The sequence below is a fragment of the Lissotriton helveticus genome, chromosome 8 (genome assembly GCF_964261635.1).
Source record: "Lissotriton helveticus chromosome 8, aLisHel1.1, whole genome shotgun sequence".
Classification (NCBI taxonomy): domain Eukaryota; kingdom Metazoa; phylum Chordata; class Amphibia; order Caudata; family Salamandridae; genus Lissotriton; species Lissotriton helveticus.
Window position 1 is genome coordinate 29,584,823 of NC_136069.1, and position 24,057 is coordinate 29,608,879.

General features: G+C 41.0%; 1 protein-coding gene across 6 annotated transcripts in view; it reads left to right on the plus strand.

Moving 5' to 3' along the window:
• Window positions 1–24,057, plus strand: part of LOC144772265 (uncharacterized) — a 231,779-nt gene that overhangs the window by 185,654 nt on the left and 22,068 nt on the right. For 4 of the 6 annotated variants that reach the window (XM_078656495.1, XM_078656496.1, XM_078656498.1 and 1 more), the window contains exon 2: window positions 4,148–4,224. The exons of the other annotated variants lie outside the window; for them this stretch is intronic. The gene's annotated coding sequence lies outside the window, so the exon portion shown is untranslated. The remainder of the gene's footprint in view (window positions 1–4,147; window positions 4,225–24,057) is intronic. 6 annotated transcript variants of the gene reach the window in all.

Below are 24,057 nucleotides of genomic sequence, written 5' to 3' on the forward strand. Positions count from 1 at the left end.
ACCAGAAAGGAGACAAGCTACCGGGGACCGGTTTCTGGCATTTCAGCCTCTTCGGCCCGGCTTGCTTGAATCCTGATGGAGCAGTGAGAAAGGGACTCATGTCTGAGTATACCCTGCCACACCTATAGTGGCCAAAAACGATACAGAAAAGGGGGTGGTGATGAACAGAGTGTCTGAATTAAGCAGACCACTCTTACCCAGTCCAAAGATCAGGGCTTGATCCATCACCGTTATTTATCTCACTGCCCCATCCCAGCTCAGAACCTGGCTATATGCAAATTAGTCTGTCCCTGGCCCAGTGCATCATGGGAACAGGGCAGACCAAACTACCAAGCCAATTCTTCACCAGAAAGGAGACAAGCTACCGGGGACCGGTTTCTGGCATTTCAGCCTCTTCGGCCCGGCTTGCTTGAATCCTGATGGAGCAGTGAGAAAGGGACTCATGTCTGAGTATACCCTGCCACACCTATAGTGGCCAAAAACGATACAGAAAAGGGGGTGGTGATGAACAGAGTGCCTGAAATGGCAGAAACCGGTCCCCGGAAGCTTGTTTCCTTCCCAGTGTAAGAATTGGCTTTTGTAGTCTGGTCTGCCCTGTTCCCATGATGCACTGGGCCAGGGACAGACTAATTTGCATACAGCCAGGTTCTGAAACTGGGATGGTGCAATGAGCTAAAAAACGGTGTTGGATCTAGCCCTGATCTCTTGACTGGGTGAGAGTACTCTGCTTAATTCAGAGACTCTGTCCATCACCACCCCTTGTTGTAAATAATTTTGTCCACCCTAAGCGTGGAAGGGTATACTCAGATGTGAGTCCCTTGCTCATTGCACCATCAGGATTCAAGCAAGCCGGGCCTTAGACGCCTGAAATGGCAGAAACCGGTCCCCGGAAGCTTGTTTCCTTCCCAGTGTAAGAATTGGCTTTTGTAGTCTGGTCTGCCCTGTTCCCATGATGCACTGGGCCAGGGACAGACTAATTTGCATACAGCCAGGTTCTGAAACTGGGATGGTGCAATGAGCTAAAAAACGGTGTTGGATCTAGCCCTGATCTCTTGACTGGGTGAGAGTACTCTGCTTAATTCAGAGACTCTGTCCATCACCACCCCTTGTTGTAAATTATTTCTTGTACTGGCTGGGTGTAGATACATGGTATCACAAAAGTACCTTTTATGGCAGAAATCTCAAAGCCAATCCTTCTTTTTGAGGTTATATGTTTATGTTTTGTTTCCTTACTCGCTGCATTTCACCTAGATTTTTTTTCCATCCTGCTATTTTCAAATTTCACCAGCTACCACTGGTATACGATATGACTCAGGGCTACAGTGAAATGTAGGAGTAAAGCTGCCTTTTCTGTACTGCCTTGTCTGTGGTCTATCACCTGTATATGTAGGTGGCCACATGCTTTTCTACCTGCAGAGAGAAAGAAAATAATACGCAAAACACTTATAGCTGACCATTTTGCATTTCACTCCAACCAAGATGTTAGTTTTGCCTAGTTTCCTCAGACTCCATAGATCAAATATTGTGCTAGGTACAACTAAAATGTAACAAGCATCGGTGACTGGAACGGCAGAGGAAAACAAACTGCAGGAGACGTGCTGTGCAAGCAACAACTGGCAAGCAACAACAACAAGGAAGCAACAAAAACAGGATGGAGCAAGGATTTGAAAAAAGTACCTGAATGCGAGCTTCAGCCATGGCAGGACACCAGTAAAGCAATTAATCAGTACTTTGTCCATGCTCTATGAAAGGGACAAACATACAATGAAAAAAAGTGAAACCGACAGGTGCTGGCTAATTTATTTATTTATTTGTGTCTTTTATAAAGCGCGCAGCGGCCCCAACGGGGCGTCCCGGCGCTGAGAACTCTGACAACAGGAGGGACAGGGTCGGGATACCAGGTTTAGGAGGAAAAGAGGAGGGTTTTCAGGGATTTGCGAAATGTAGGTTCTGCTTGGCAGTTACGTAGAGCTAATGGGAGCTTGTTCCAGTGTTGAGTGGCACAGACCTCAAAGGTTTTTCCGCCTGCCCGGGATCGTTTAAAACGGGGCGTTTCTAGGAGAAGTAAGGAGTTGGAGCGTAGTGCCCTGGATTTAACGTAGGGACGTAGGGTGTTTTTCAGATGGGCCGATCCATTGCCTTTGGATGCCCGGAAAGCCAGCGTCATTGCTTTAAAGACGCATCTCTTCGCAATGGGTAGCCAGTGCAGTTTACGGAGATGAGGACAGATGTGATGTCTGGCAGGAATTCTCTCCACCAGCCGGGCGGCGGCGTTTTGGACTGTCTGCAGCTTGCGGCACAGGCCGGCTGTGATGCCAAGGTAGAGGGCATTGGCATAATCAAGATGGGAAATGATTAATGCCTGGATCACAGTCTTACGGCAGTCCTCCGGCAGATAATTGATGAGCCGTTTGATTGTTCTGATTTTAGCGAAGCAGGAGGCTGCAACTGTTTGTACCTGGTTGCTAAAGCTGAGATGGTTGTCCCAGCGTACTCCCAGATTTCTCACCGAGTCTTTAGGCGTGGGGGCTGGACACAGGTCCTCTGGCCACCAGAGGCTAGGGTCCAGGGGAGAAGGTGAGTTAAAAAACAGGATCTCCGTTTTACCTGCATTGAGACGGAGGGAGTTTGCATCCATCCAGTCAGAAATAGCTCTGAGACAGGATTTCAGCGGGTCGAAGGCAGAGGCGGAGGGGGTGTCGAACGTAAAAAGTAGCTGAATGTCATCGGCGTAGGATGTGGATTTGATCCCAGTTTGAGCAATCAGCTTGGCTAGGGGGGTGAAATAAACATTGAACAAAAGCGGGCTTAGGGAGGAGCCCTGTGGGACTCCCCATTTAAGTGGTCGAGCTGGGGAGGTGAAAGGAGGGGTGAAGACTTGCTGTGTGCGTTCAGACAGATAGGATGACAGCCATTTCAGTACAGAGCCGCCTAGCCCCACCTCCTCCAGCCTTCCCAGCAGGATTTTATGAGAGACGGTGTCGAATGCTGCTGAAAGATCCAGCAGCACTAACACCGCCCTCGACCCTTGGTCAAGCGTCCACCTCACAGAGTCGGCCATTTTGATAAGGGCCGACTCCGTGCTGTGGCCCGACCTAAAGCCATGCTGGGAATCATGGAGAAGTCCATTAGACTCGATAAAGTTCGCCAATTGCGAATGAACCAGCTTTTCCAAGATCTTAGCTGGGGCAGGCAGAAGGGAGATGGGCCTGTAATTGCTGGGAAGGTCGGGGTCCAGGTTGGGCTTCTTCAGAATGGGAACTAAGGAGGCATGTTTCCATTTGGTGGGGAAGTTTCCTGTTCGAATGATAAGCAAGTAAAGGAACAAACAAAAGATCCTGCAGGCGAATCTCAGGAGAAACCTTAAAATGACCAAGAGAAGCAGCGTAAGACATGATGGACAGGCACATGAACAGATGCTGGCTACAAACACTCCTACATCAAAAATATCAAACTCCAATACTTGCCTCCAGACCAAAGCCTAGGCAGCTCTTGTCTTAACCCTCAGGGGTCTGACATAAATACAGAGACAGACAGACTAGGCCAGGTGCAAAGACATAACAAACACAAGCAGGTGATAGATGGAGCGCTGAAACCTTTCAGACACTCACACCCCCCAGTCACTATTAGATTTAGGTTGAATCCATCATCGTTCTTTAGCTCGTTTCGCCACCCCATTTCAGACCCAGCCATATGCAAATCAGTCTTGTCTCTGTTCCTCATGAGAACAGTTCAGCCCAAGCCAGGTGTTCCCTGGACCAGAAACAAGCATCCTAGGACCGGTTTAGGGCTAACACCCATCATCAGCCAGGCTAACATTGAATCCAGTGGCAAAGTGAGCAAGGGACCCCTGTCTGGGCATACTGTGCCAACTGCAAATACAGACAGATGTACACACACACAAACACAGACACCCTTAAACATATTCAAGCAAACTTTAAAAACACGCAGACTGTACATGGAGCAGAGGCTTTTGGGGGCAAACAGAGGGTGTGGCATAAGGGTTTGGTTTAGTTCTGTAACACAGGCCAGCTACAAGCCTTCCTGGGAATTTAAATGTTTTCTTGTTCTCCATTTATCATATAGGCTCATATTCTTCAAAAAGTTTACCAAAATCTCACGGAATCATTTCTCCTATTGTTCTTAGGCTCGGCCTTGCAGACTCCTCCTTAGCTCCAGAGACTGAATGGCTCGACCTCCAGTTTCCTCAGATTAAAGAAAAACGTGAGTATCTTTTTAACCAGATAAAATAAAAAAATCTCAACATGATTGGATAACCAGTTCTTCTCAAATTCTCATCTACGGCTGTTCTTCCCAGGTCTATCGTATCCAGCTATGTTCTACTTTCTATGTACAGTTGTATTTCTTTTTCTTTATTTACCCTGTCTGTTTTATTCTTCTTCTGCTGTGCTCTCATCCCTTCACAATCTCTTTGCCTGGACCCGTCTCACAATTATAAGGCCCTTAGTTAGGCCATCAAGACTTGCTTCTAAAAGAAAATAAACCCAGAAGATTTTAGGGCTCACCCTGTAAGCAGTATTCTGTGCACCATTGTTATGGTTCCCACTCTGCCCCCCCATGTGTCACCGATGGGCTCTGCGTCAGCCTCTATGCCCGTACCCTCCATGACCTGTCCCTTCCCTGAACTACCGCTGTCAGGCACCTGGTCAGTCAAGGTCCTCCCAAGAACCATGGTGGGACCACAGCATTTCCAGGTGAGTGCCGGCTCCCGTCTGTGTCGTTTGTCGGTATTTTGAGGTCGAACTCTTGTCTGTGTGGTTTTCCTCCCTCCAACAGCAGCTCCTTGGTTTCGATTTTTGGCTACTTGGGGTAGTTCGTGCTTAGACCCCGTACCATTTTATCCACAATAGGTATTCACACCAAATTTGTGTCCGTTACTTCAAACATCCTAAGGATTCTCAAGGTACCGAGGGTTTGTAGATTCCACTTGACGCGCCCAAGACATTAGTCAAAATACAACAAAATATTGGTTTTGGCGGAAAAATTGAGAGAGTGCTGCAGAAGAAAGTGTCTTTTTGTCCCAGCAAATGGGGATAGCGAGGTCCCGGTGGGATGCCCCCAAGGCCAGGTGCCCGCAGCCAGTGTGTCACGCGAGGCCGCCACAGAAGTCCCTGCTGCAAAGCAGGCAGCGCTGCACCGGTGGTGCCAGCGACGGACCGCACTGCCCTTCTTACCACCTGTGGGAAGCCCAGGTGCCGCCAGTCTCAGGCCCAGGCTTGAGGTATGCACCACAAATGCTGGAGCTAGCCCCATTCTCCCCACCAACTGATGCAGCCTGTGATGGAGCGAGATAGAAAACAAAATTTTGTTTAAACTCGCAAAGTCATATTTCCATAACATGAATAAAACTATTAATGATTTGTGATATGTCGTGCTAATACAACCTAGATTAAACTTTACACGTGGGGGGACTAACATGTGTGCTCATATACGTGCATAAATGTTGCATCTTTTTGTTCGTGCAAAATAATAAAATAAAATATTGTTTTCGTTTTTGTCATTACTAACTGCTGCAAACTTAAATAAGCATGTGCTTGTTTTACTTTTCCTTGTCTGTGTGATGTCATTTCTACTATTCTAGGTGCATATGGGTCTCATTGATAAACGGAGACTGGTAAATATAAACGCTGCTTTATTTGTTTGCAATGGCTAGGTAACATTTTGATTAATAGGGTGGGTTAATTAATTAGTAAACCATGGGGTGGATACAGAAAATACTTTATTTCTTACATTAATACTTTTCTTGTGTTTGTTTTATACTAGAAATCATAAGTTGCCTGCTTTTGAGGCCTAGCTATTTGAGCCGCGAAATAAAAGCTGATCTGTAATTCTGCAGAAAGTCACGAGACGCCCATTCTGAATTAAAACGTTTATTGAAGCTGCATTCGAAAAGCAAAAACTGATGAGCTGACATCATTCTGTCGGACATGGCCAAGGTCGAAAGTGAACTTTTTGTCAGTCCTTAACTTGGCATCCGCGGAAGTCGCGCTAAAAGACTATGGAAGCTGCGAGGATGACTTAATACAAAGTTGCAACCGAAGGAAGCCTCTGGCTTCACGTGGAAGAGACAATGGTCTTTGTAAGACATGATTTTGTGGAACTTTTTAAGAATCGGGTGACATGTCACTTGTCACTCTCAACCAATGGGACGTCGAGTATTTCTGAAAACTTTCCTTTGCTAGTTTAGTTAGCGTAGAAAGGTATAAAAAGTCATGCCCTTAGGGTTGGGCTGGCTGCTGCTTTCTGACTTTCCGATGAGGGTGATGTGCTGCTGGACTTTGCGTGGAGCACGTAAGAATCCTCAAAGATCTTTACTTTAATTTCTGTCTATTTAGCTCAGTTAGGGAAATAGGTTTTAGAAATGCTAAACTTTATATAATTTCTTTAAATTGATTCAATTGCTTAAATTGTGTTTTTCCATATTTCTTACCATCATGCTTGCTTTATTGCAAATAAATTTCATTTATAAAACTTTCAACATATATACCATAATTTAGAAAATAAAATCTTACTTTTGACAAACAAGCTGGTCTTGGTTATTCAGAAGTGTAGGTTACCTTTAGCTAGATCACGTCGCCTATGGTGGTCGTTTAAATGGTTGGGTTTTATTCTTATGACAATATTCCTTCTGCAAATGTATAAATATGTATATATAGATTTATTCTGACCACTTGATTCAGTAGGCCCAAAATATATCAGGTTCATAAATGGGTCCATATTTAGTATAGAATTTTGTTTATAGGTTATGAAGTTGGGTAGCGTAGTTTATGATATATTTTCTATAGCCCGCTGGATCAATTATCTGGTAGCAGAAATTGATGGTTGCTAAGAGGTAACCAAGGTAATATGTTGGTTGCTAAGGGTTACGTCATGGTATGGAAATAGGATCGATGTTTTAACACTTGTTAAGTTCGTTTTTCGTGCCTATCTGTAAGCTATACCGGTATAGATTGTGTGGCGAGAAATTAGTCACGCAAGCCATCTGTTCAGTTTGTAGTGATATCGCCGAGTATCACAAGAGGTATCGCCGTGTACCATAGTGTTGTCGCCGAGCAGCACAGTTTTAGGGCTAGGTCTGAATCTTGTATAGTAAGGATTTTCTAAGAAATCAAAGCAGCATGAGAATAGGGACAAAGCGCCTTCCATAAAACTCACTGTGATGAGAGTATTAGTTATATCCGAGCTTGAGTGAAGGGTAAAATTTAACGTCGGTGCATGATTATCTATAAACAGGTTAGAGTCCTGTACGGGTACATGTTTCATATCTATAAACAGGTGAGAGCCCTGTACGGATAACGTCGTTATTTTGCTAACGGTGCATGAATTCTATAAACAGGTGAGAGTCCTGTACGGATTTCATGTGTGTTTGAATTTAGGGAATTTTCCGTGTAAAAGTGCGAGTTTGAATTGTATTTTATGTTCAAGTGGAACTCTTAGAACTTTCACTTCGCGGTGGGTTCAGAGCAAAGCGAGTTCATAATTATACGTGTTAGAAGGGTGGGGTAAGGTTACTCTACTGACAATTGAATATTATCCTTAGTGTGAATAGCGCCGTCTATTCCGAAGTGTGGATACTTGAATGTGTGTAAAACTATCCTAACTAGTGAAACGAACAGATGTTGTCTTTATAGTCATTGTAAGAATTAATTTACACTGAAAAGTGTTCTTAAAATGGCGCTGTGAAAGGATTTGGTGAAGGAGGGGTAAGCGCCAGGAGTGAGAAGCGAGAAACCGCAGCTGCTGTGTACGTCACAGAGCCGCGCTGGGATTGGGTGACCTACGTCACAAGCTGTATTCTGATTGGCTCCTGAGTCTCTGACGGCCTGTGAGCTGATTGGTCTTTAGGAAAATCTCCAAATTTATTGGTCGAGCTGAAAAGTGACGCAGCTCAACTACAATTGGCCTGTTGGTGTGTTTCGCGCACGGATTGGTTGTTTAGCGGAACATCCCGGAAATATTTTACGAACGATTTTGTGAATTAAATTTTACTTTTGAAAATGAGTTATCATTTTAAATATGCTGAGAAAAAGACAACATTATTTCAGAAATTTAAGAATTTATTTTCACCTGACAAGAAAATCGAAACGCGAGGTGGTAAACTACTTCATAAGTATAAAACACCTGCAGCGTACATGGAAGGTGAATACGGATATCATACTGTCTTATGGTTCGACAGTTGGAAACGTTATACTAAAAACGATGGTGTTTTGGCTTGGCCTGATGATGGTTCATTTAATGTAAGAGTTTTAAGAAACTTACGAGAAAAAATGAATGCTCTTGTTCCAAAACCGAGACCAACTCAATTTGAAGCTTTAGTTGAGTGGGAAGATGAGATGTATCAGTTACAAAGAGAAGCTAGTGGAATTAAAAGACCTTCTAAAAATCCATCATGGAAAAGAGAAACTCATGAAGATAGATTGCGAATGTGGAGACAGGGAAACATGAGTGAAGGATTGTATTTAATTCATGAAATGGTAATGGGTTCTCCTACAGGAAAATCTATGGAAAGTGAATCTGAGGATGCAATTATGGAAGAAATATATACAACTGCTAGAAATAAACAGCCTAATCAGCCTTTGAGACCTCCTAGATCATGGTCTACTCCGGTGGTTTCTACTGAAACTTCACCGAGTGCACCTCCAATTAGCGAAGCTCCTAAACTTTATCCAAATAATTGTGAAATCACTGAAACTCCTAGAAGACCAGAATTCGAGAATGCTCGAAATGAGGGCAGACATTTTTCAATGACTCCAAGAGCAAGGGAACCTCCAAAAGATTATGCAAGAGAGACAAGAAATGTTGATGATGTCGATTATAATGAATATTTAAGGTCTAAAGAAGAATTAATTAAAAGAATGACTAAAGGCATGGAAGCTGTCACAGTTCCAGTAACAATAGGTCCTGTACAGCCTGTATTTGAACAAAGAAATACAAACAAAAATGGGTTAACTATTCCTTTAAATACAGAAATTCAAAAGCCTGCTGAAAAATTTTATTCAGACTTGACTGAATTGAACACTTCCAGATCGAGAATGCCTGATTTAACCTTTAATGAGGATTTATCTCCAAAAACACCAATGGGTGCTATGTCAGATGTAGGAAGTCCTGAAGTCAGGGTAACCACACCAAAACTTGATGTGGCCAAATTAAAAGCGAATATAGAAGAATTAATAATTGGAACAATTGGCCCAGATAGTTTAAATTACTATCGGGATGATGAACTACTATTCATTTGCAAAAGTATTCAGTGGAAAACGAAAAATAAATATGATCAATTAGAGGATCTAGCTGCAGAACTCGAAATCGATGTAAGTAAACAAAAGAATTTTGCTAAGCATTACAGATTAGATTTTTCAGAAAGTGACATTGAGAGTTTGAACTCAATGGGAAGAATAGTTCACATTAAAGATTTGATTGTCTATATCAAAAAGTTAGGAGAACTGAACAAATGGAGAGTGAAATGGACCAAAAGAAAGGAAGACGAAAGATTGGAAAAATTGTCAAAACAATTTCCAATGAGAGAAGTTGCAGGTGGAGGATATGTTCATGTCCCATGGTCGAGACAAGACATTCTGTTATTCACAAATGACTTTCCAAAATTAAGAGAGAAACCTGTTGAGTGGTACAGGCAAGTCGATAGATTTATCAAAGTGTCAAAAGTTCTGTGGATTGATTTAGATGGATTTTTTGACATTGTAGTTCCATCTGATCTTTGGACAGAATGTAAAATATCTATTAGTTGGCCAAAAGCAGAACCTGAGCGAATTAAAGAAACAGGTGCCCCAAATCCACTTGTAATGGATTTTTACGAGAAAGTAATTGTCTGGATGAAAAACAAAATTCCACCCAAAGAAGTTGATTGGGTTAAAATAGAAAGAACAGAACAGGAAACAAAAGAATCAGTTCATTCTTTTTATGAAAGACTATTGTTAATCTTTAAACAGTACAGCGGTTATGAAAAATTAGATGAAAAAGACATGAGTCATTTTATCTATAGATTTGTTTATGGACTAAAACCTGAAATTGGAGAAATGATCAGAACTAGTATTGTCGGATGGCAAGCACTATCTATAGATGATATTCTGAGAAAAGCAAAATATTGTAGCGATGAATTAGAAGTAAAACAGAAGAAGCTGAAGGAGAAAGCCATGTGGGCTCAGGTAAAAGTGGCTGAGCAACAGATTGCCAGCATGGGAAACAAGAACACTAATTTTGTTCAAACTGGAAATACAAACCAGATACAAGGAAAGTTTAAAGGTAATAATAATTTCCCAAAGAAATTTAGCCCAAAGATAGAAGAACTGAAACAAAGATTACCTTGTTTTAATTGTGGCGAAATTGGACATTGGAGGGACGAGTGTCCTCATCCTCCTAGAAACTTAAAGAATCCCTTATTGAATCCACAGATGCGGAATGGTGTTAACGTGCAGCAACAGCTACAGATGCAACAGGGGTTAAATGAATTTAATATTCAGCGACAGTTACAACAACAGCAACAACAACAGGTGAATAATCGTCAAGACCAATTGCCACAACCACCTTTTCCGAATTGTGGGGGAGTTCAAAAATATAATCCAAACGTGGGATTTCAGGGATGTGAACAGGTAATAAAACCACAAAAACAGCAAAAGCAAAAGGTTCAAATGCAAAATGCTTCACAACAATTTTTATTAACAGAAAGCCAAGACAGTGATTCTGATGATTATTGCTGACGGTGCCCGAGAGAGGAGGAAGAGTGTGTTGTTGGAACCACTCTTGAGGTTGACCAGTCAGGTCCTTATGTAAACGGGAAAGTTAATGATGTAGACATCACTTTTCTAGTGGACACTGGTGCTACCCGTTCTACTGTTAGATCAGTGGAAATTGAAAACCTACCTCTCTCTGGGGATACCATCCAAGTCGTGGGAGTAAGTAATCAGCAAATTAAAACAGACTTAACTGATCCAGTACCAGTTGAAATTGGAAATTACAGAGACAAACACAGATTTGTGGTTTGTAATAGTAGTCCAGTAAATCTATTAGGCAGAGACATCCTATGTAAAATGAATTGCAGAATATATTGTTCTCCTGAAGGAGTTGAATTACAAACAATGGAGGAAGATGGTTTGTACAGAATGACAATGATGATGATAGAAGCAGAAGAAACAAAATTGTTTCCTGCATTTGAAGAAAAGGATTTACCTGAAGAGCTAAAAGAAACAGTGAAATCTGAAATATGGGATTTTACTGGAAATGAGATGGGTCTAATGAAAAATGTAGATCCTGTAAAAATTGCATTGAAACAAGGAATAGAATTTCCAAACACTCCGCAGTATAAAATGAAGACAGAGACAATTGAGGGTATTACACCTATAATTGAAAAGTTAATCAAGCAAGGTGTATTAAAAGAAATGAAGAGTAGCTCTTGTAATTCACCAATTATGGGAGTTAAAAAGGCTAACGGAACATTTCGGATTGTACAAGATTTGAGAAAGGTTAATCAAATTGTCATTCCATGTTGTCCTGTGGTTCCAAATCCAGCAGTAATTCTATTTCAGATTCCATATGATGCTGAATGGTACTCAGTCATTGACCTTTGCAATGCATTCTTTACTGTTCCTTTACACCCAGACAGTTATGAAATCTTTGCTTTCAGATTCCAAGGTAAGACCCTTGGATGGACAAGAATCCCTCAGGGCTATACAGAAAGTCCTTCAATCTTTAACGAACTGTTAAAAAGATCACTAGAAGATTTAGACTTACCAGGTAGGTCTACACTGGTGCAGTATATTGATGATTTGTTAATAGCAGCAAAGACAAGAGAAAATTGTGTAACAGACACAAAAATTCTGTTAAATCGCCTTGCAGAAGAAGGACATAAAGTGTCCCCAGCAAAACTACAGTTTTGCAAACAAGAAGTAAAATATCTTGGTCACAGAATTGCAAAAGGAAAAAGACAAGTAACTATAGAGAGAATAAAAATGATTCAAGCAATGTTACCGCCAAGAACACAAAGACAGGTCAGAATGTTCTTGGGAATGGTAGGTTACTGTCGACAATGGATAAGTGGATTTTCAGTAATTGCGAAACCACTACAAAGACTGACCAAATCAGATGTAAAAGATCCAATCATTCTCAATGATGTTGAGATGGAATCTTTTGAAAACTTGAAAAAGAGCTTATGCCAAGCTCCTGCTTTGGGTATGCCAAATTATGAGAAAGATTTTGAACTGTATTGCAGTGAGAGAGAAGGATGTGCATTATCTGTGTTAATTCAGAGACATGGAAATCTAAAGAAACCTATTGCATACTTCTCTGCAGTACTTGATCCAATTGCAAAAGCATTACCAGGTTGTTTGAAAGCAGTCGCAGCTACAAGTATCAGCCTTGAACAAAGTGAAGGAATCATTATGGGATTTCCTGTGAAAGTTTTTGTGCCTCATTCAGTTGAAATATTACTGACAAGAGGTAAAACTCAACATTTAACAAGTAGCAGATTGACAAAGTATGAGAAAATCATACTGGGAGCAGATAATGTTTCGATTTCAAGATGTCTGAATCTGAATCCTTCTACATTACTGCCTGATTCTGAAATTGTTGATGACATTGAAACAGAACATGAATGTTTAGATGTCATGGAATTCTGCACAAAACCAAGAAAAGACATCAAAGACAGACCTTTGCCTGAATCGGATTTTGTCTACTTTGTAGATGGCTCATGCTTAAGATCCGAAGGTGGTGTCTTGAAAGCTTCATACTCAGTTTGTACAGTCGAAGATGTTGAAGAAGCATCATGTCTTGAAGGAGTTCGTTCAGCACAAGTGGCTGAATTGATTGCTTTAATTCGTGCATGTGAAATATCAAAGGATATTAGAGTTACCATCATTACTGATAGTCAGTATGGGTACGGAGTTGTGCATGATTATGGACAACTCTGGTCACAGAGAGGATACATGACATCAACAGGATCACCAATTAAAAATGCAGTTTTCATTAGGAGATTAATTGAAGCTATACAATTGCCAAAAGAAATTGCCATAGTGAAGTGTGCAGCGCACACTAGAGGAACTGATTATATTTCCAAGGGAAATGCCTTCGCAGACGAAACAGCAAAGTACTGCGCAAGGAAAAATTATTCTTACAATCGGAATAGAAGTACAGAAAATGATTCAAATTCATTAATGCTAACAACTGTTGTAGAAACATGGAATGAGATTAGAGATTTACAAAACGAAGCAGATGATGAAGAAAAAGACCTATGGTTAAGATCAGATTGTAGACCACGTGATGAAGATGGAGTGTGGGTTTACAAAGATGGCAGAGTAGTTTTACCAAATTGCATGATTTCTGACATGGCCAGATTATATCATGGTCCTGCACATTTAGGGAGAGATTCAATGGTCAGACTTTTTAGAGAAACATGGTTCAATACCAAATTTAGAACCATTGCAGAATCTTTTTGTCAAAGGTGTTTGTCATGCCAACAAATGAATCCAAACAGAAAATCAGTGGTGGGGACAGGAATAATTGGTCGAGAGGGTGGTCCCTTTACCAGGTTACAAATAGATTTCATTGAAATGCCCTTACACAACTGTTTGAAATATGTACTTGTAATTGTATGCTTATTCTCAAGGTGGGTAGAGGCTTTCCCTACACGACATTGTGATTCAATTACAGTGGCAAAACTAATGCTCAGAGAAATCATCCCAAGGTACGGTTTTCCAGTCACTATTGAGAGTGATGGAGGAAGCCATTTTGATAACAAACTGTTGAAGTTAATTTGTGAAGCTATGAGCATTGAGCAGAAAATACACTGTGCATACAGACCAGAGGCATCAGGTGTAGTTGAACAAATAAATGGAACTATCAAAAACAGAATTGGAAAAATGTGTCTAGAGACAGGAGTTAAGTGGACTGATGCTCTTCCACTTGTTTTGATGTCATTAAGAAGTACACCAGATAAAAAGACAGGTCTGAGTCCTCATGAAATTTTAATGGGAAGAGTTATGAGGCAAGCTTTTGTACCTGTAGGTAAACTGTTAAGCATAAATGACAGTGCAATTTTGGATTACTGTAAAAGGTTATCTGATATGGTAACTTCTGTGTCTAATCAGGTTGGAACTGAAGCTCAATCAAATGACAAAGTTTTGACACATGATCTGAGACCTGGAGACTGGGTCAGAACGAAAGTACATCGGAGGAGGAATTGTCTATCTCCTAGATGGCAGAAACCTAGGCAGGTAATCTTGATCACTACTAATGCTGTAAAGTGCAGAGGATTGAAGCGCTGGATTCATCCAAGTCATACTATTCCAATACCAACTCCTGAGAATTCTGATGTTGAAAGTGATACCACAGATGATTCTGATTCTGAAGCAGAAGACAGAACAGAAGGTGAAGTAATTCCAGATTCTGAAGATCGACAAGAAAGTCGACATCTGGAAACTGTGCCAGTGAATGGAAATCTGACAAGAAAAGACTTAGAAATAATTGAAATAGATTCTGAAGGATGAACCAAAGGAAGTTTCAGACCAGGAGAGTATCGAAAGGCAGAGAACAAGCTCTGAAGTAAGGAACAAAAATCCAAAATCTGGGAAGCTAGAGGTAATTGAAGAAGAGGAGGAGAACGAATTACCGAGTACCAGTGATGGAAGACAAAGTGAAGTTCCTGAAGGAGTAAAATTGCCGAATAGAGAAGTTCCTGAGTCAATTGAAATTTCAGACTACGAAACTGAAGAAAGTGACGTGGAAGGTGGAAGTGAAAACGGAAAGAAAAGGACTTGGAAATCAGAATCAAATAATTCTGAACCAAAGAAGAAGTACGTGAGAAAAGCAGACTACTGGCCTGGTGGAAGATTGAGAGTCAGATTGATTAAAAAGCCAATAGAACAAGTTGAAGAAATAAGTAGTCAAAAGAGTCCAGGAAAAGAAGTTGGAATTGGAAGAAAAATAGAAGTGATATCGAGAAAAGGGAAAAGAATAATTAAACCAAACCAGAAATACAAATCTCCTGAGTGGACTTACTTAGTAATTCCACCTGTTATAGACATATATGATAGTAGTGAAGAAGAAAACGAAATCCAAGAAATTAGTGACAATGATTAAAGTACAAAATTACTAAATTGGCAGAAGGCTGAAGAAATCCTGTTAGTTGACACAAGGTCGAAGAAAAACTGTTTAGTAGAAGAAAACTTATGTATGACATAAGGTCGAAGAAATCTTGTTTAGGGTTATAAAAGAAAAATATATTTTAAAAAGGGGGGTGTATATAAATTTTAAAATTTATTTTTATTTTTGAGGCTAAAACTAACCTAAAAATGCCTTACGTTAAGGAGAGCACTTCAAGATGTTCTGTTTTTAAAAGATGCTGTAAGATGACTCTGGTGTGTCTGCTCATTTTAGTTCTGCTCTGGTTGGTACTAGCTGTGATTATACCTTTAGAAATGAATAGAGAATTACACAAAGTTAACATAACAAGCAAAGCTCTGGTTAGCCAAACTAAACATAGTACATCTGCAAAAGTAATTGATCATCAGCCTAACATTCATCAAGATAAATCAATAGGTGATTTTTCAAGCAATACATTCACAAAGCTTTTGAGTGAATATGTAAAGGTAATGGATGCAAAAGATTGTTATGTATGCGTTAAATTACCCGCTTCTGTTTCTGAGGGAGTAACATATAATATGCTTCCTCTCACTTATGCTGTTACATGTAGTGTATTAACTAGTTTATTTTATCAAACTGGTCGTTTAGAATATTACTATTCAAATTATGATGAGATTTTTGCTAATGTTAAAATTGATAATGCTTTAAATAAGCATAAGAAAGCAAAACAATTGAGAGAATATTTCCTTGTTACTAACGAACTCACTTATGAGTATGCTTATAAGAATAATCTAACATGTAAATTAAGTGCTGAAGGAAAGAAATTTTTGAATATGGTTGAGGAGAGAAGAGCAATTTATAAGAGAAATGAATTAGTCAAGCAGACTAAGTCATCCTTCTGGCAAAAAGAGGATGAGAAATTAAATGGCAAAATGCTTGAAAATATTGCAATTCACATAGACAAACCTGTTAGTGGAAAGCTTTGCATTAGAAGAGATAACACACTTTTTGATAATTATTTTGTAGGTGCAAGTAACTGTGAAGATACTTATCAGATTATGGGAGGTTGGGGATTTAAAGGTGGAAAAGATCCTATCTTTCCTGGAATTTATTTTGTTTGTGGTGACAAAGCCTACTACAACCTTCCAGACCATTGGTATGGAACTTGTTATGTGGGAATTGTTTTTCCTAAAGTGTTTCATGTTGACAGAGATTCAGAAGGATTGTTTAAGATTCATAATTATGTAAATAGAGCTAAAAGAGAAACTTTTACTGAAGTTCTGGGAGATATTTTCCAAGCTGTAATACCTTTTGTTGGTATAACCCTAAATGCAGGGAGAATCAGAAAATTGTCCACTATAGTTGATAGATTATCAACTGACACTGCTGATGGATTTCAATTAGTGAATGTTGAAGTTATTGCTATTAGATCCATGGTAATTCAAGATCGTCTTGCTTTAGACATACTCCTAGCAAAAGAGGGAGGAGTCTGTGGCATTTTACATGTCCAACATTGCTGTACATATATACCAGATGAAAGTAAGAATATTGAAATGTATATTAAGAATATTACACAAATGCATTCAGAGATAATTCCTTTAGAAGAAGAAGATTTTACTGGGAAACTTTCAAAAAGGTTTCAAGCAATTAAAAACTGGTTTCATAATATCGGAAGTTCAATTCTTGGCAAGATTCTGGCACCTTTGATTGTAATAGTATTCATTTTTATTTTGACTAAAGTAGGTTGTTTGTTGCATAAAAGAAAGAAACATTTGAAGGAAAAGAAAAGAATCTATAAACTCAGAAAAGAAGAGGAAAGGGAGATCGAGTTACAGGAGTTACATAGAGAGCGTCATGTTAATTGCAAAGATTATGCTGAAACAGACTTTTAGGTTTACTAATACAAATGAATTTGAATCGATTTCTTAAAAATTTAAATTACCAAAATTTTGAGTGCTGGTGTGGTGATTTGTTAATCACCAGATGAGGGAGTTGATGGAGCGAGATAGAAAACAAAATTTTGTTTAAACTCGCAAAGTCATATTTCCATAACATGAATAAAACTATTAATGATTTGTGATATGTCGTGCTAATACAACCTAGATTAAACTTTACACGTGGGGGGACTAACATGTGTGCTCATATACGTGCATAAATGTTGCATCTTTTTGTTCGTGCAAAATAATAAAATAAAATATTGTTTTCGTTTTTGTCATTACTAACTGCTGCAAACTTAAATAAGCATGTGCTTGTTTTACTTTTCCTTGTCTGTGTGATGTCATTTCTACTATTCTAGGTGCATATGGGTCTCATTGATAAACGGAGACTGGTAAATATAAACGCTGCTTTATTTGTTTGCAATGGCTAGGTAACATTTTGATTAATAGGGTGGGTTAATTAATTAGTAAACCATGGGGTGGATACAGAAAATACTTTATTTCTTACATTAATACTTTTCTTGTGTTTGTTTTATACTAGAAATCATAAGTTGCCTGCTTTTGAGGCCTAGCTATTTGAGCCGCGAAATAAAAGCTGATCTGTAATTCTGCAGAAAGTCACGAGACGCCCATTCTGAATTAAAACGTTTATTGAAGCTGCATTCGAAAAGCAAAAACTGATGAGCTGACATCATTCTGTCGGACATGGCCAAGGTCGAAAGTGAACTTTTTGTCAGTCCTTAACTTGGCATCCGCGGAAGTCGCGCTAAAAGACTATGGAAGCTGCGAGGATGACTTAATACAAAGTTGCAACCGAAGGAAGCCTCTGGCTTCACGTGGAAGAGACAATGGTCTTTGTAAGACATGATTTTGTGGAACTTTTTAAGAATCGGGTGACATGTCACTTGTCACTCTCAACCAATGGGACGTCGAGTATTTCTGAAAACTTTCCTTTGCTAGTTTAGTTAGCGTAGAAAGGTATAAAAAGTCATGCCCTTAGGGTTGGGCTGGCTGCTGCTTTCTGACTTTCCGATGAGGGTGATGTGCTGCTGGACTTTGCGTGGAGCACGTAAGAATCCTCAAAGATCTTTACTTTAATTTCTGTCTATTTAGCTCAGTTAGGGAAATAGGTTTTAGAAATGCTAAACTTTATATAATTTCTTTAAATTGATTCAATTGCTTAAATTGTGTTTTTCCATATTTCTTACCATCATGCTTGCTTTATTGCAAATAAATTTCATTTATAAAACTTTCAACATATATACCATAATTTAGAAAATAAAATCTTACTTTTGACAAACAAGCTGGTCTTGGTTATTCAGAAGTGTAGGTTACCTTTAGCTAGATCACGTCGCCTATGGTGGTCGTTTAAATGGTTGGGTTTTATTCTTATGACAATATTCCTTCTGCAAATGTATAAATATGTATATATAGATTTATTCTGACCACTTGATTCAGTAGGCCCAAAATATATCAGGTTCATAAATGGGTCCATATTTAGTATAGAATTTTGTTTATAGGTTATGAAGTTGGGTAGCGTAGTTTATGATATATTTTCTATAGCCCGCTGGATCACCTGGTACCAGCCCGGGCAGCCCAGGCATCAGCCGGCAGCCGCCAATGTAGTAGTGGGGGCCGCAATGTACACGGGGCACAATGAGGAATCTCTTCCCGCCCCAAACGTGCAGGCTTGCGAGTGCACTCCGGGCCACGCAATGAGCAGGGTAGCCACGGGCCTTGGCTACAGCCCGTTCGCATACTAAAGCGTGTTCTTCAGGGGGAGCACAGCCCAGAGGAAATAGCAAGCAGCAGCCACAACCTGTCTCCTGGCTTCACCCTTTATGGGGAGTGCGGCAGCCCACTCTGGGACCGACCAAAACACACAGTCTCACAGAGTGGGTTAGGCCTCACCCAGATGTCAGTAGGATGCCACACACTGCTCGGTGCCGCGGGCTCCAGAGGTAGCTAAAGTTCGCCAGCGTGGGCTGGCGGGTTGCAGTATGTATGATGGCTTTCCGGGTTGGTGGCCAGCCCCCTGTATGACGATTGCCTGCTGGATTGTAAGTTCGGCCGGCAGAGCCTCTCTAGAGAGGGCCCTTCTTGCAGCCTAGCTAAGATCCACCTCCCTTCTTACTTTCTTAAATGTTTTCTCCCATTGAACCCCTTCACAGTTGTTCCTTAAGGTTGTTATCCTTCAAAACAGTTATTGTTGTATGCCATCACATCAGCAGGGCATATCATGGAACTACAAGTGCTGACTGTAAAACCACTCTCTACTACCTTCTTTCCAGACAAACTGGTATTACGGAGCAGAACTGCCTTCCTCCCTTAAGTGGTTACTCCATTCCACTTATGTCGATCCATTACACTTCCCACCTTCTATCCTCCTCCTCCTTCTATGAAGGATGAAGAAAGACTGCGGGGACTTAACCTGAAACGTGCAGTCGGCTTCTATATTGATAGAACCAAAGAATTCAGACTCCATGATCAACTCTTCATAGGATACAAAGGGAAAGTGAAAGGAAAAGTGATTCACAAACCAACACTCTCAAGGGGGATCATCCTCTGTATCAAAATCTGCTTCTCCATGGCTCAAAGAGAGCCACCTAAAGGTATTCATGCTCTTTCTGCTAGAGCTACATCGCCTAGTCTGCCCTAGCTTGAGGTGTTCCTACAGCAGATATATGTAAAGCAGCATCTTTGTTCTCCATTCACAAGCTTTCAAAACACTACTGCTTGGATTCAGAAGTAAGGAGGGATAGTTACTTAACTCGCTCAGTTCTACGGGACTGTTTGGTTTAGTCCGCCTTGCTCACACCTCCAAGTGTGTCGCTGCTTAGAAATTCTATTCAAAAGGTGTGGAATCTGTAGGTAGATTTATCCATCAGAAATACAAGTTACCTACTTTTGGTAATTCTTTTACTGGTGGATACAAAGTCTACCTGCAGATTCCTCTCCAATCCACCCTCCTCCCCATATCTACCAAGACTCCTTCTCATTCCTACTTACAGCTGTTTACAAATGCATCTTTTATACATAGTTATTAGGGCTCCCGGTTTTATGGTATTTATTTTTTTGCTATTTCCGTCTGTATTTATCCATATTTATTTTTTGTCTATTTTATCTGTATTTATCCACATTTATTTTTGCGACGAGCAAAAGATGATGCTACAGCTAGTATTTATCCACATTTATATAAATTGACAATGCATGCGCCTGGTTGTTATTGGTCAACACAATACATTCATCTAAAAACTTTACCATTGTAGTACAAGCACTGTCAGCAGGAGATGGCAATTATCTTATTACCAATCGAGCAGCAACGAGCGCGGATAAGGCACGGCTGACTCGGCTACCAATAATGATTTATATCTTCTTTTGCCAGCGCAAGAACCCAGGCCCAAGTGAAATAAACTACATAATGCACGCTCCCCCAACCCAGGAAGGAGGCTGTAGGACATAAATCCTGGTTGTGACAGAATGAGCCCCATGCTAAACATTAGCTCTAACGTGGCTTTAAGTCAGCCCAATTGTTTTTACTGGAAACGGAGTGCACTAACCCATAGCTGCCAAGGTTTCAGATTGACATGTGTGACATTTTCATAATTTCAGTGAAATTAGGAGACATTTTTATGACTGAGTGGCTTTGTTAAGAGCAAAATCAAGCAGGCACACTTACTAATGCAACTCAACCATGGTGCGGAGTTAAACCCTCCCTAGAAGGATGAAAGGAACAGCCAGCCCTGCTGAAACATCAACCTAAACCTGATCCAGAGGCGCAACTAGAGTCAAATTTCGGGGAGGGGGGTGCTAATACAAATTTCAGGGGGGTGGGGCAATAGGCAGAGTGGAGATGCAGGGGCTCTAAGTAGGGGTGAAGAAACTACAAAACCTCGTTAACAAGTGAATGGTCTTTTAAAGACCATTCACTCCGGTGCAGCTGCGATAAGCTCAAGACCTGTCTGTGTGTATGCCCGAGAAGCTGTCTCAACCCGGACAGACACACACAACGGGGGATGGGTGGAGGGGCCTGAAGACATTTGTGCCCTAAGGGTGTTGCGCGCCTGCTCTCACCCATATGGTTCTCCCTTCCCACTAGCTCCCTGTTGCTGCCCGGCCCCCCCCATTCGTGGTCTTTTAAAAAAAAGCATTTATTTTCTTTGTCGAGGAAGAAGAAGTAAATTACTGCTGGTGCATCTCAAAAACACTTTTTTGCTGCTTCAATTTTCTTTTTTTAAACTATCCATCTGTGTAATGCAGCATGCGGGTGCCTACAAAATGATGCGGCTAGGTGAATGGCCTTTTTTTATTAGCCTTTCGTCTTGCTATATAGATAGCATCTTGCTGATGCTGTACTTCATGACGAAAATGCCGGACTGCCTTGGGTCCCAAGAGTAACAGCAGACATGAATTTCATTACTTGACTTTCTCTCCTAGTGACCTGACCGGCAAAGATCCTTACACCCTCCTTCTTCGTCCCAGTGCAGGCCGCCCACTCCACAATACATAGGCTCAGAGAAAGATGGTAAATCTACCTTTTAATGGTACTTCGAAGACTCTTCCAGGACAACAATGTGCAATCATCCGGACCCAACACTAGGCGGCGATCTATGCTATAGATATGAATGTTAGCAGCCCTACATGCCAAGAACAGATGCATACTGGTAAGTAGCATATTCATTAAAACTCGATTACTACTCCCCCCCCCCCCTCTTCCATAGCACAACCGACCTAACTGATCATTACAAAAATTCTGTCCTTGAAGCCTGTGACCAAATTGCCCCAACTAAACTAAAACCACAAAAAAACACCCCACCCAAATCCTGGTTCAATTCTGACCTTAATAATGAAAGAGGTGCCCTCAGGCAGTCGGAACGTGCTTGGAGGAATCAACCTTCCTCTTCTAACTTGGTATTCCTTAGAAATGCCAGGGCCAATTACAAAAAGCACATCTTCAACGAAAAAGCCTCCTTCCTTCGTTCTCAACTCGACCAGGCTAGAAATCGTCCCAGAGAACTTTTTAACATTGTCAAAAAACAAACCTCCTCTGGCCCCCCAAAACTATTAGCCTCTGTTGAGAGGTGCGAAGAAATTGCTAGCTTCTTTTCTAATAAAGTCAACAAGATAGAGCTATCCTTCTCCACCCCACCCCACTCAAACAACTCCTCCCTCATTCCACCCTCCCCTCGGCCAACACCTCATCCCTAGCATTCCAACTGTACTTTTGTCCACTGCTCCCTATTCTCCTGTTCCCTCTCAACCCCTCCTTGCTTTCCCTCAGTTTGACTCCAATTATACAGACCCCCAGTCAAAAAACAATGCTACTTGGAGTGAATTCTGTCCAATATCTGAAACTGCTGTTCTCAACATCATCTCCGAACTCAAATCATCCTCACATACCGAAGATCCTCTTCCCGCTCATTTGGTTCAGGAACTTAAGCACATCATTGCCCCTCTATGGACCAACATTATCAACTCCTCCTTTGCCACTGGGAGTGTTCCTGCCTCCGTTCAACTAGGTCAAATCACGCCCATCCTCAAAAACACCGCTGCTGACCGTCATGACTTAAACAAATTGCGCCCTATCTCAAACCTTCCCTTCCTCTCCAAAGTCCTTGAAAAATGTGTCCTGTCACAATTGGATAACCACATCGACTCATTCAATCTCCTTGACGTTTTCCAATCTGGTTTCAGAAAGGGATGCAGCACCGAAACTGCAATGCTCAACATTACTAATGACATTCATCGCTTTTTAGACAAAGGCGAATCCTCCCTCCTCATCCTCCTTGACCTCTCCGTGGCCTTTGATACTGTTAATCATTTCACCCTACTTAAAACTCTCAAAGACCGCTTCGGTTTTGATGGCAATGTCCTCAAGTGGTCCACCTCGTATCTCCATAATAGAACCCAACAAATTAAGCTCAGCGGTTGCCTCTCCAAACCTCAACCTGTCTCACTTGGTATCTCACAAGGCTCTATCCTCTCTCCAACTCTTTTCAACCTCTTCATGGAAACCCTCACCCTTATTCTCAAACAAGCTAAAATCAGTAACCACCTTTATGCCGATGACACTCCACTATATTATTAGATCAAATCCCACAACGACATCTTACATCTCAACGATACCCTTACCAAAGTCCAAGCCTGGTTTAATCTTAACCACCTCAAACTAAATCCATTAAAAAAATGAAATCATCCTTTTCGCTCCTAAAAACAACTCTCTGCCTATCCAACACTGGATTGCAGATATCAAAGCACTTAACTGCTCTCTCTCCACCTCCAACTCTGTCAAATCCCTTGGCATTAGCATCAAACAGAATCTTAATCTCATCCCTTATATTAAAAATGCGGCTAAAGGTGCTCTCTTCACTCTACATCACCTTAATAAAATTAAGCCCTTTAATCCAGCTGACGACTTTAAAATCGTTGTACAATCTCTTGTCCTTTCCAGAATTGACTATGGCAACGCCACCCTTGCTGGCACCCCGAAAGTCCAACTTGCCCCGATTAAATCTGTTCTCAACCTGGCGGCCAGGCTTATCTCAGACTGTAAGCGATATGATCACATCTCTCCTGTCCTCAAAAACCTCAAATGGCTTCCAATAGAAGGTAGATCCACCTACAAGATTGCCTGTATCACTCACAAAGCCCTTCACCAAAACACCCCCTCGTACCTTTACCACAAACTCCAAAAAGCAGGGTATACTAGATCTCTGAGGAGCATTAACGCCCTTGTCCTAATCCCCCCTCGGATTAAAAATAAAAAGACTCAATCACGTGCATTCTCAGGTAATGCCCCATCGATTTGGAATTCTCTTCCCAAAGATCTTCGTTGCAACCCTTCCTACCCTCTCTTCAAAAAAAGCCTCAAGCTGGTTCTTCTCAACAAATATTGAGGTCCTTAATTATACTGAACGCTATGTCCATTTACTCATTGCACTCCTCTATTCACCCCCTCCTACTTCCTTTTCCTATATTCTCTCTCCTTCTCTATCTACCCCTCTCTATCTAC